Source organism: Phragmites australis, chromosome 16 (genome assembly GCF_958298935.1).
Source record: "Phragmites australis chromosome 16, lpPhrAust1.1, whole genome shotgun sequence".
Lineage (NCBI taxonomy): Eukaryota > Viridiplantae > Streptophyta > Magnoliopsida > Poales > Poaceae > Phragmites > Phragmites australis.
In genome coordinates, this window is record NC_084936.1 from 7,900,379 (window position 1) to 7,912,241 (window position 11,863).

The following is an 11,863-nucleotide window of genomic DNA, read 5'->3' on the forward strand; positions in this document are numbered from 1 at the left end:
AAATTACATAATTTCATTAGAAACTCCAGAATTTTGCGTACAATATTTAATATGCTTCCTCAAGTGTCCCATTCCATTTGGAGATCTGGCACATAATTCATTGCTGCATATATTACATTTAGCAAATCTTACCTGTTCCCTATTAATTTCTCTAAAGACCTTTTCAAAATGTTGCCACACTCATGACCATGCACTCAAGTTCTTGACATCTTGATCTATGAATTGAAATATGGAATTGATTTCTTGATGTGAAGTGGCTACTGGCTACTTGGCTAGCAACTAGAAAAAGAGAGATGGGTGGTCGATGAGATCACATGAAGTTTGAGATGGTATTTATAGGCCACGACGAGAGGTGGGTGGGGGTGGAACCGTGGGGGTCCTTTTCAAAAAAATAAAAAAATGAATAAAATAAAAAACTTAGAAATAATAGGGACACATAATTAATTCTAAAAATGAGCTTTATTGATAGGTTGCCTCATTTAAAGCCTTTGTAGAAAAGGAAAAAAGAGTACAACCTAGCTCAGAAAATTTGAAATTACACGTTCTCATCAGCATCTAGATACAAATTTTGGAATGATTCTTCAAGCTCAGTGTTCTCTGCAGTGCGTTGCATTCATGTTTCAGCTTGTTCCCAATCTTTTACTATGGTGAGTATTTCAACCATATCACTTGACATATTTGTTCTTCTCTCTTCGATTATCCTTCCAGTAAGACTGAAGGTATCCTCAGAAGAAACTGTAGATACAAGAACCGTTAACAAATCTCGCGCTAACAGTGAAAACACTGGATAATTCGTCTTGTGCTCATGCCACCATTGCAGTATGTTGATGTTTTCTTGTTCATGGCTGATAATGTCACTGACGATGAAGGTAGTTAGCTCCCCTCCGGATGTTGAAATTCTGGTACTCGTAGACGATCGTGACGAAGAGTCTGAACTTCTTGATGAAGAACCTGCACCCAATATTTGCCCCCACATTGTTGTCTTCTTACTTGTTGTGGGTGCTAGTGGAGGTCGTTGCAGGCGAACTCCGCCATACTTTGTTTCATATTTACTATAAACATCGAATAACTTAGAATGAATATTAGTATATTAATTAGAATAATCATGACCAAAAGTATCACCTAGAATTGCGAGAACTCTACAGAAAGCTGTTTAGCTCTAGGATCTAAAATAAAGGCAAAGGCATACAACAAAGGAATTTCTTTCCAATACTTTAAAAATTTAGATTTCATAGGAACTACACAATCTCTTAGAAGATTATCATTTTCATAGTTTTTTTAAATGAGTAGCAATTTCAACAATATTATGCACTACTAAACAAGATGCTGGATAATAAACTCCTAATAAACTCACAGTTGAATCATAAAAAAATTCAAAAACTCCAATATCCTTTCGATAACATACCAATGCGCTTCCATGAGTAAAGTTTGACCAGCATGCTGATGGTAATGTGTATGAATAAACACACCAAATGTGCTCTTATATGGTATAATATTTTTAAGCATAAAAAAGTAGAGTTCCATCTCACCGGCATGTCCAGAGCAAACTTACATGGACGCACACCCATTGCAACACAATATTGTTTATATGCTGCAATTCGTTGGTTAAAGGAGTTCACAAAAGATATTGCAGTACAAAAATCGTATAGGTATTGCGACAACCTCTTCAAACCGGATTTTACTATAAGATTGATAATATGACAAGCACAATGTTGATGTAACAAGAAATATTCAGCATAGGTACTAAACAACGGAGTAAGAATATCCATTGCTCTAGAATTTGCACCGGCATTATCTAAAGTGATAGAAAATATTTTATTTATAAGACCAAAGTCTGCAACTACTTGAGATATTTTTTCAACAATATTTTCACCGGTATGCGCATTGTCAATCAAACGAAAACATATTATTCCCTTTTCTAATTCCCAATCATTATTAACAAAATGAGCAACCACACTAAGATAATCTTCTCTAGCCCTACCTGCCCATATGTCCGAGGTCAAAGCAACTAAAAATGTACATGTTTGCAACATTTTTTTAAGCTTACTACGACATGCATTGTAGTATTTTACTATATCCCTATTAGTTATCTGTCTAGAAACATGCGCGAACCTACGATTATGAGCTTGCTTAATGTAATCTTCAAATGCAGCAGACTCACTGATATTGAGTGGTAGATCTGCTCTTGCAATGAAGCGACATATCTCTTTTTGAGCATTGGCAGAGTCGTACTCCCAATGACGAACAAAGCCGTCGGGGTTGTACTGCAACACCGTCTGCTTCATGGTTGCTCCACTCTTTCGCTTGCAACTTGTGGTGTGCCTCTTCAAGTGCCCCGTTCCACCCGATGGCTTTGCAGATAATTTATGTTTGTAAATATAATACCTAACATACCCGACACTTACCCCATCTTCCTCTTTGTAGAACTTTTAAAAGTCTTGCCAAACTTCGGAAGTATCGGCTCTTGATCTTTTAGACCCGGTGCTTACTAATGTGTGCGCACTTGTAGAGCCTGACGATGGAATTGCTGCTGCATCACCTGCATGTGAACCAACCGGAGGTTCACCGTCGGGTCCATCATCACCTGCAGCACTTGTATGAAAGGGGCTGTAGTCCCCTGTGAGTCCTTGGAGAAAAAAAATCATAATCTATGGATGTATCATGATCACCGGCATCCATGATCAATGTCGAATGACACTACAAAAATTGCAAATATTCAGAGTTAGAAATAATCAAGTAATAAAACTAATAATAAAATAAGACTCAACGACGATGCAAAAAAATCACCAAGATTTCTTCAACTTCAAGGCAGCAAGTCAGCAGGATGACGGTTTTGGAATTTCTCAGATATTTTTGCAACAATTCAAACTAATTTTGCCAAATTATCGCTAATTCTCAAGAACTTTGAGACAAGAATGAGAGGAGAAAACAAGAGAGAAAATAGTGTTGCTGGTGTGGAATGGAAGGGCAGGGTGCTCCTCTATTTATTGATGAAAAATGGTGATTTTTGAAAAAAAAAATCGAATTTTTTGGAGCTCAAACGGTCACAAAACAGCTATAAAATTCAAAAATATCGGGTACCCTCGCATGCCCGTCGTGCCCCCGCGTGTGCGCTGGGCCGTGCCGTGTCGTGGGCCGCCGCATACCGAGCCAGCACGGTGGGCCATGCCGTGCCGGGCCGGCCGTGCCGTGACGAGCCGTCACGTGCCCGAGCCATGCCGTGCCGGCCCGTGCCGTGCCATGTCGTGCCAGGCCGTGCCAATGTTGGCCCGAAATATCCGGGTCGGGCCGTGTCGGCCTGCCGTGCCACACGCTATGCTCAAGCACGGCCCGAGGCTTCGTGCCGTGCCGGTCCGGCCCATCTACGCTCGGGCCGGGCCGGGCCTGTACCGTCTCAACAGTGTCGTGCCTCGGGCCGGCCCATGTTGCATGGCCCATTTGGACATCTTTAGTTTGTTCAACTACAAGCATTCTATCTGAGTTGTGTTTAAGTCTGTTTTGCAGAGTTTTAGATTTAAAATTTTTGGAGCTGGTTATCTTTAATTCTATAAATTCTTAGAGCTGGAGTTATGGACAGATTGATAGTCTTTGGCAGAGATAGTGTGTTCGTATTTTGGATTGAAAACGTATATTTAAACCATTTTATTTTACCTTATAAACTTTAATCCTGTATGGATCTTGAAACTGGAGTTTTATCAAACATAATTTTGATTCACAGATGAACACATTTGAAGATTGAAAAGTGATCTTTTTCATCCTTTTATAATATTACATGTCCCTTGGTGCTTCAGTAAATGTTACTTAACCCATGTACTCTATTATTTTACAAATACTTAGTAGTTTGGACACCAGCATTTTTTACTTCAACTATCAGTTTACAATATGTTTATAAAGCCTAATAGAGTTATCCTAAACATAAAAGTGCTATGAGATTAGCATCCTCAAATATACTACCATCTTCGAGCATTATAGAGTCAAACACATCTTCACTCAAAGCATGAATTAAAACATTAGCAGCTTGAGCATTTAGATATATGCATTTCTCTTCCTTTTTGGGTAAGTTAAACTAATCAACAGTAGGAGGAGAAACGCTCACATCTACAATCCGCTCGAATTGAGGACCCATGGCCTGAAAAAATACTAAGCACGCGAGCGGACCACAAAAGTAATTTGAGCAATCTAACAAAAGAGGTTCTAAAGATACATCACTGATAATCGACATCTTCTCTCAAGGCGGTTAAGCTCAAAATTGAGAGTCTTGGCTCTGATACCAATTAAAAGGATTGAGATGTCGCCTAGAAGGGGGATGAGTAGGTGATTCCATACAATTCAAAGAAACTTGCAGCGGATTAGTTAAAAGTGGAGTCTTCGCAAATTTTGTGGAGTCTCCGAACTTTTGTGGACCTTATGCAAAAACAGAGGAAGCTCGAATGTAAATTACGTCTAATGAGTTTTAGCTCAAACTAAACTTGATGATATGCGTCTAGAGGTGTCCACTAGCAGATCCACAAAGCACCTGAACTCATAAATACGCACAACCAAGTAGAACTAGTGGAAAGCACAAATCAAAGCAAGAACTCTAAAGTAAACAAACTGAAGTGGAGACACAAAGATTTGTTTCCCGAAGTTTGGATTCACCATTGTGAATCCTATGTCTTCGTTGAGGAAGTTCCAAGGAGCCGGGTCTCTTTCAACCTTTTTCTCAATCCACTAGCTTGATCTCTTCTCTTGCGAAGGTGAGATAGACATTCACAAACTTTCCCATGCTCACCACGAGCACGGGAGCTCACCGGGTGATGCCTAGCCGTCGAGGAGGCTTCACCTCCAAAAGTAACAAATGCTTCACGAATTGCTTGACGAAGCCCACAAGTGCTCAAGGACGGATTGTTCTCTCTTGTGCTCTCAAACACCAATCTCTCAACCTTAGAATTTCTCACAAATCACGCACACATCTCACAAAGAGGGATTGTGAAGAGCTCTACAAGCCATTATCTTAGTTGTGGACGTGAGAAATACCAGCACTAGCATCAACACCCCTGCAAATGAAGGGAAGGGGTATAAATACCCCACACATAAGAACTAGCCGTTATATTCAGAAAGGTACGGAGTCTCCGCAAAAAACTAGACGTTAAACTTGAAATTTGCAAACCCTCCATAAAAATACAAACTATCGGCAAAAAGGTGCGGACACTCAGCAAATGCGGACTATCCAAAAAAAGTACGGACACTCCGCAGCTTAACAAAACAGCCCAGGTCACCGTAGTAAAAATACCTACCATTTTACTACGAACTCCGATTTCGATGATCTTGAACTCTACGAAAAGCTTATTAGGAGAGCTATCCATCCCAACCAAAAACAAGCTCCAAGATCACTAGGTGCAAGTGTTGTGATATGTGTTTCTCTCAAGTTAGCATTTAGGTTTGGTTAGTTTGAGCACTGAGACTTGTCAAACCATTCTATATCGCATCCCTCTTGATAGAGTGGTATACCTATACTCAAGATCAAATATGAAATCTATTTCAATCTTTTAAGCTTGATCAACTTCAACTCATCACTTCTTTTCAATTTCACCTCATGAGGGTGCAACCTTTTCTTGTCTCTTCTTTTTTTTTTAGAACATCCTCCTTGAGCTTGTGACTTGGGATTCTTAAACACATATAGTCAAGAATCAACTTGACATCCTCAAGTCACTTTAAACCTTATGATTCAACAATGATTTGATGCTTGACAGTATATGACTGCTTATGACCTTGATCGGTCCCTCGGTGTTAGGTCAATACTTGCTCCTTCTCTATTGCATAGGTCCCTCGGCGCCAAGCTATTTGCTTTCCCTTATCCACTTATATGGTCCTTCGTAGCCAAGCCATTGCCACCCCTTTACCATATTGCCATCTTGAGTCATACATAGCCTCACATCAACAATATGCATTCATTGAATTCCATTTCTTCAATAACACGATATTTTCTTCTTTCTTAGTTAAGAATACCATCCATGTGACCAAGCAACCTATCATTGCAATTCTCTTTGATTTATCATTGCTCTTGATCACATATCTCTTCATCATCAATATGCACTCAAGTATTATATTTCTTCAACTTAATCTTCATTTCATTATCTTTCTTCATATTAATTATGTGAACAAATAAGCTTCCATATAAACTCTTCTTGATTAACTAAGCCTTTGATCACTTGTCTTTTTTCTTGATCAATATACCAATTTTGTGACTAAGCAAGATCTCAACTAAATCTACCTTGATTTGCAAAGCTTTTGAAATACTAAGACTTTGATCACTTTTCTTCTTAGCGTTGCAATCTTGATCAATCTTTATGCACTTCCAATTTTCCTTTGATTATGCAAGCAAACAACCAATGGAAGCAAATAATTACACTTACATCTTTATCTCTTTTGCCCTTTTTAATATTTGCTCGTCATTTATTTTCTTTTGCATACTTCATATGACATGAGCTTGACTTTGTCATTTACAAGTAGAAACTTATTCAAGCTCAACAAACTTATTAGTCCTTTAATTGTTTTGTTATTCAACCATCAAAACCCATTAAGGGGCCTAGATGCATTTTAAATCTCACCTGTTTTGGTGATTGATGACAACACAATTAAAGTTTACAAATGATTGATAAAAATAAGATTTTGAATTCTATGATATAAAGAGCTCCCCTTAAATATGTTCATTGAATGAGTTTCAAATTTTTGCCTCAAATGCCAAATGCACATATTTAAGGTAAGTGTGGAACTTCCCCTATATCTTAGCATCCGTGTGGTGCATAAGGTGTGTGTGAATAAAAGTATCCGTGATACATATAACAAAATATACACAACAATAGAAAGCTGGGTCTCTGTCAAACTGCGGACAATTCGCAATCAGATGCGGAGCCTCCGCAACTCCAAAAGTGCGGAATTTCCATACAAATTTGTGGACTCTCCACAAATTTCGCAGAAACTAAAAAGACATCACATCACAAAACATATGACCACATACTAACATGATGAGTATCTAAGTTCATAAACAAGTCCAGCAAGTTTAGCACACACCATGCAAATTTGAAAAAGAAACTTATATACCTTCCCCTTTCCCCTTTAAATCTACGAATCAATGTTTCCCCCTTACACTCTCCCCCAAAATATCTCCCCCTTTGGAATCAATCTCCAAAAGATCTTTCCACCAAAAGGAAGAAATTAAGATAAACAAGTGAAGGCAAGAGTGGGGTAATTGTTTAGCATATATGATTTCTCCCCTATTTGTTCTACCAAATAAAGTATGCAACACCTTAAGACAAGATTTTGAGAAATCAGTAAATTTAGCTCATACCTCATTTAGATGACATTTTTAACACGAGACAAACTCATATCATCATCATAACAAGAGGTATCAACCAATTATCTAAATAATTCTCTAATCACCACCAAAAGACAAACTCATGGTGACTCAAAATTTTACATACACATGCACACACTAGCATGTTAGGGCCTAAATGCATAAAGGTAATACAAGAGTTCATATAATGATATACCTTTATTCTAAGCCTCACAATCTTCATTTAGGTGAAGACAACTCAATAGCTTGTATATGATCAATTTTGATACCCATCTGCTATCTCCTTTTGATATCACCTTGATTTACTCACAAAGACAAGAGATAGTATTAAATTACACAAGCTAGAGTTTCACATTTAGTAACCCTTTGAATGTGGAAGATAAGTGGATTATTAAATGGTGAAACCTCATAACATAGACTAAGTTCTCCCTTTTTGATAATACATACATATGTATATGCCAAACACGTACATATGCACTTTTGATCAATTAAGTCCAAACAATAGAACTTAAGCTATATTATGGAGAGTAGCTATATAAGAGATAAAAATGCAATCCAATTGAAATTGATAGATACTTGTACCAATTTGGATTGAGTTAAGGTAGCAGATCCTTGAGAAACTCATTCTCACCAAGAGACTACACAAATTCACTAGAAGAAAAGGATATGCTCAAAGACACAAAACATAGGATAGACTCTCTCCTTAATATATGCATTAAGTACTTGAATTACTTGGGACATGCACTTGATTTAATTTAGAGTCTAGATGAATTTACCCGACATCTTGGTCGAGGCATAAGAAATTTGCAGAATTGAAATTATGCCAAGAAACTCTTACCGTCACATAGGCATGTAGATCACCATATGATATAGGTAATTTTGATAATCCTTATATGATGCTCTTATCAAGTGAAATTTCATTGATTTGAGTGATGAATTCCTTCACTCGATGTCTTGTGATGAACTTGAGTTTCTCTTGCATGTCCAAGCTCCAACTTGAATTCCTAATTCTTTTTCTTACCTAAAGCAACTTACAAGGAGAAAACAAGGTAAAGTTCATAAAATTTGCAAATTGTGAACTAGGAGTTACCATCCTTTGAAGATATGGTTATGGATGATCAATGGGATGATCTCTTGGATAGATGAGCTCTAGAGTGGAGGGCTTGTTTAGAAAACTAAATTCCATTTTTTTCCTCCAACTCAGTCAAACCCAATTCCACGGTAGGAATCGGACCATCTGGTATTAAACTAGAGTACCCAATTTATAAAGATCGGGACCTCCCAGAATAATTTTGGAGCATCCGTAAATTCCTAGGGAACCATTCCTCTTCCTTTGATATCTTTCTTTCTTCAGCAAGTAAAACTATACAACATAAACTTGGAAAAAAGCATTAGTTCCACAAGATATAGACTAAACTTCTCCTCAAGGTGTGCATACAAGAATACACAAAGTATACTCATGCACATTTTCAAAAAGAGGTCAAGAGAGAAGTTTACACTATATCTTAGTTCAAGCAAGCAAACTTTACCAAAAGAAAGAAATTTAAGGATTGGGAAGTAAAGCATATATTCATGAACCTCAAACCTCACAATGAAGGAGATTAAATGATTTTATCCCACTTTATCCTCATTGTTTGGTTGTCTTGAAAATTCAACTCCCCCTTGATCCATTATTATCCCTTACTTGCTTCGGTCCCGATTATGATCTCAATTGAGGTGACACTAATTGAAGAGGAGCACACTTAATGGGATCATGACTAATATATAAGAACTTTGAAGTCAACTTGAAAGTACTTAGAAGAACCTTGATGCAACACATAGAAAAGAGAAAGCATTAAAAGCACAAGGGAGAGTTTTACGAATAATAATCCTTTGGATGTGGAAGGTAAGTGAATCAATTATTCATGAAGCCTCATAATATAGACTAAATTCTCCCTTAAAGTAGTGCATACATATGATGGAAGGCAAGTTTATGTGCACCATTAGACATTTAAGCCACAAGAGGAATTTAATCTATATTATGGAAGGTAGCCAAAAAGATACAATGAAGTACCAATTAAAAGAGAGAATTTTGCATAGCTTCGAGGGTGTTTTCACTTCTCATTAGACTAAACGTAAATTTCACTTGTAAACAAGTTAGTCTCAAGATCACAAAACATAGGATAAGCTCCCCCAAAATATGTGCATCTAAGTATTTGAATTTATTGAAACATGCACGAGTTCATTTAAGACTCAAGAGGAGTGTACCCTATATTTTGGACCAAAGCACAAAAGAGATTTAAAAAAAAAAGAAAATACTTGTGCCAAGAACTACTTACAACTATGAAAGCATGTAGAGTACCATAAGATGTGAATGATGATTTGACAATATAGCATATATGAGCTTTTATGAGTGGAACACTCTAGAATTAAATGGTGTGCTCTTCCACTTCATTTGATCTTCACATTTGGCTTCTTTGGCTTGAAATTCAATTTATTCTTCAATGATGTGAGCCAAGTATCATCTATATCTTGCTTAATATGGAATATCAATATGATTCCAATCATGACCTTTTACTTGGTCTTCCCATCAATGATCCAATTCATTCATTTGAAGTCATTTAACTTTTCTTGCAAGGTCATCAACCAATGTAGGTCCTCAAGTGTTTCTTTTATCCTAAGTGGCACTTCTTTTTCAAATATCTTTATGAATATAGTTGACAAGGTAGTCTCTTGGATTCTTGGATGTGGCCCTTTTGGATTGATCTTGACTTGGTCCTTCTTCATCATTCTTCTAGAAGTTCATTGGAGTCCTCATTGGGTTGATCTTGACCTTGATCTTGATCATGAACTCGGACTTGGCCACTCTTCTTGCAATGTGTGGACTCTCCGCACTTATTTGCAGACTCTCCGTATTTTATCACAGCTAAAGGAATTTGATCGTTTTCTTCATCTTCTTCATCCTTCTTTTGATCTTGAGCTTCTTTGTGGCTTCACTTCTTCAATGGCTAGCTTTTTGATTGCCATCACCAAATATCTATCACCTATATTATTAACAAAATCTTGCTCTACTAGAGACCAGTTAAAAATATCATATTACACAAAGTATAAATTTTGCTCAAAGTTTACTTAGCCACCTTCAATTGCTCACAACCATGAAAAATTATGAACATTAGCACATATGCTAAGCTAGGTGACTAGATAGCTCAAGTTAGATACTTGTTACTGAGATGTTATTGAAGATTGAAATAAAGCAATAATCCACACTCTTGGCACTTATTTCCAAATATTATGAGAAAGCCCAATTTGAAAGAATCTTGAGATGAGATATCCAATATAGTTCCTCTCAAGCAAGCTAAGTCTTCAATATAACTCCAAGTACCTATTTAACCCTTTTAAGTATATTTTGGTATTCAAGCTATGTTAGGTCCTTCCTGGTTAGTCACAAAAGACTTATGCACCCAAATGACCTTTGTGCTAGCAAATGATGAACTAATCATCTTAGTAGCACAAGTTTTATTTTTGGCATTCCTAAGCGATAAATCATAATCAATTGAAGATTTAAGCTTAGGGATGTTACTAATGAGATAATTCTTACCAATATGTCTATTGGCACGGCAAGTGTAGCAAATGCGGTGCATATCCTTGCAAGATGTCTTCTCATCTTGCTTCTTGCTTGCTTTCTTACCGGTGAGCCTCTTCCTTGATCATATCATGTAGAGATATGATGCAATTTTATGTCCCTTCTCATTGCATCTATAGCACTTTCTCTTGCTTCTTCTTGTTTTCTTCTTTGGAAGTGTGCTCTTGTCATCAACCTTGTTCGAACATATAGAGGCATAGTGTCTCATGCTTGAGCACTTGAAGCACTTCACATGAGCCTTGTTCTTATATTGGCTCTTACTCATGTCCTTCTATTCTTTCTTTAAGGAGCAATATCTCACATGATGACCCTCATTTTTGCACTTGAAGCAAGTGATGAGAGCCTTGCTCTTCTTTTGTTCTTGTCCTTTGATCTTGACATTATTGGATTTGTTCTTCTTGTTGGATTTTGCTTCAAGTTCATGATCCTTGTGCTTCTCATTTTTACCTACATGATCTAAGTCACAAGTAGTGCTTAGGGAAATGTTTGCTTGAGAGCAACAAGAGTTAGCACAAGGTAATTCAATATGAACTAGTGAGTATGTGCACTTGTGCATGTAAGGTTGGTAGGATTTTACCGTTGTTAACACAACCTCATAAACTATTTCTAGCATGGCATGTGAGTCCACAGGATTTTTATGAGAGCACACAAGCTCATCATGATTTTCTTTCAAAGCCACATACTTGCTAGTGAGATCTTCAAGTTGAGCCTTTAGCTCTCAATTTGCTTTCTCCAATTGAGCTACATAAGAAGTAGAGTTAGTAGCATAAGTATGCTTAATGATAATTTTTCATATCTATGGACCAAGAATTCATGAGAGCACTTAAGCTCTTCATGCTCTTTGATCAAAGTCTTCAACTCTTTAAACTTCTTAATGAGACACTCTTTTTTCTTCTCATGATCTT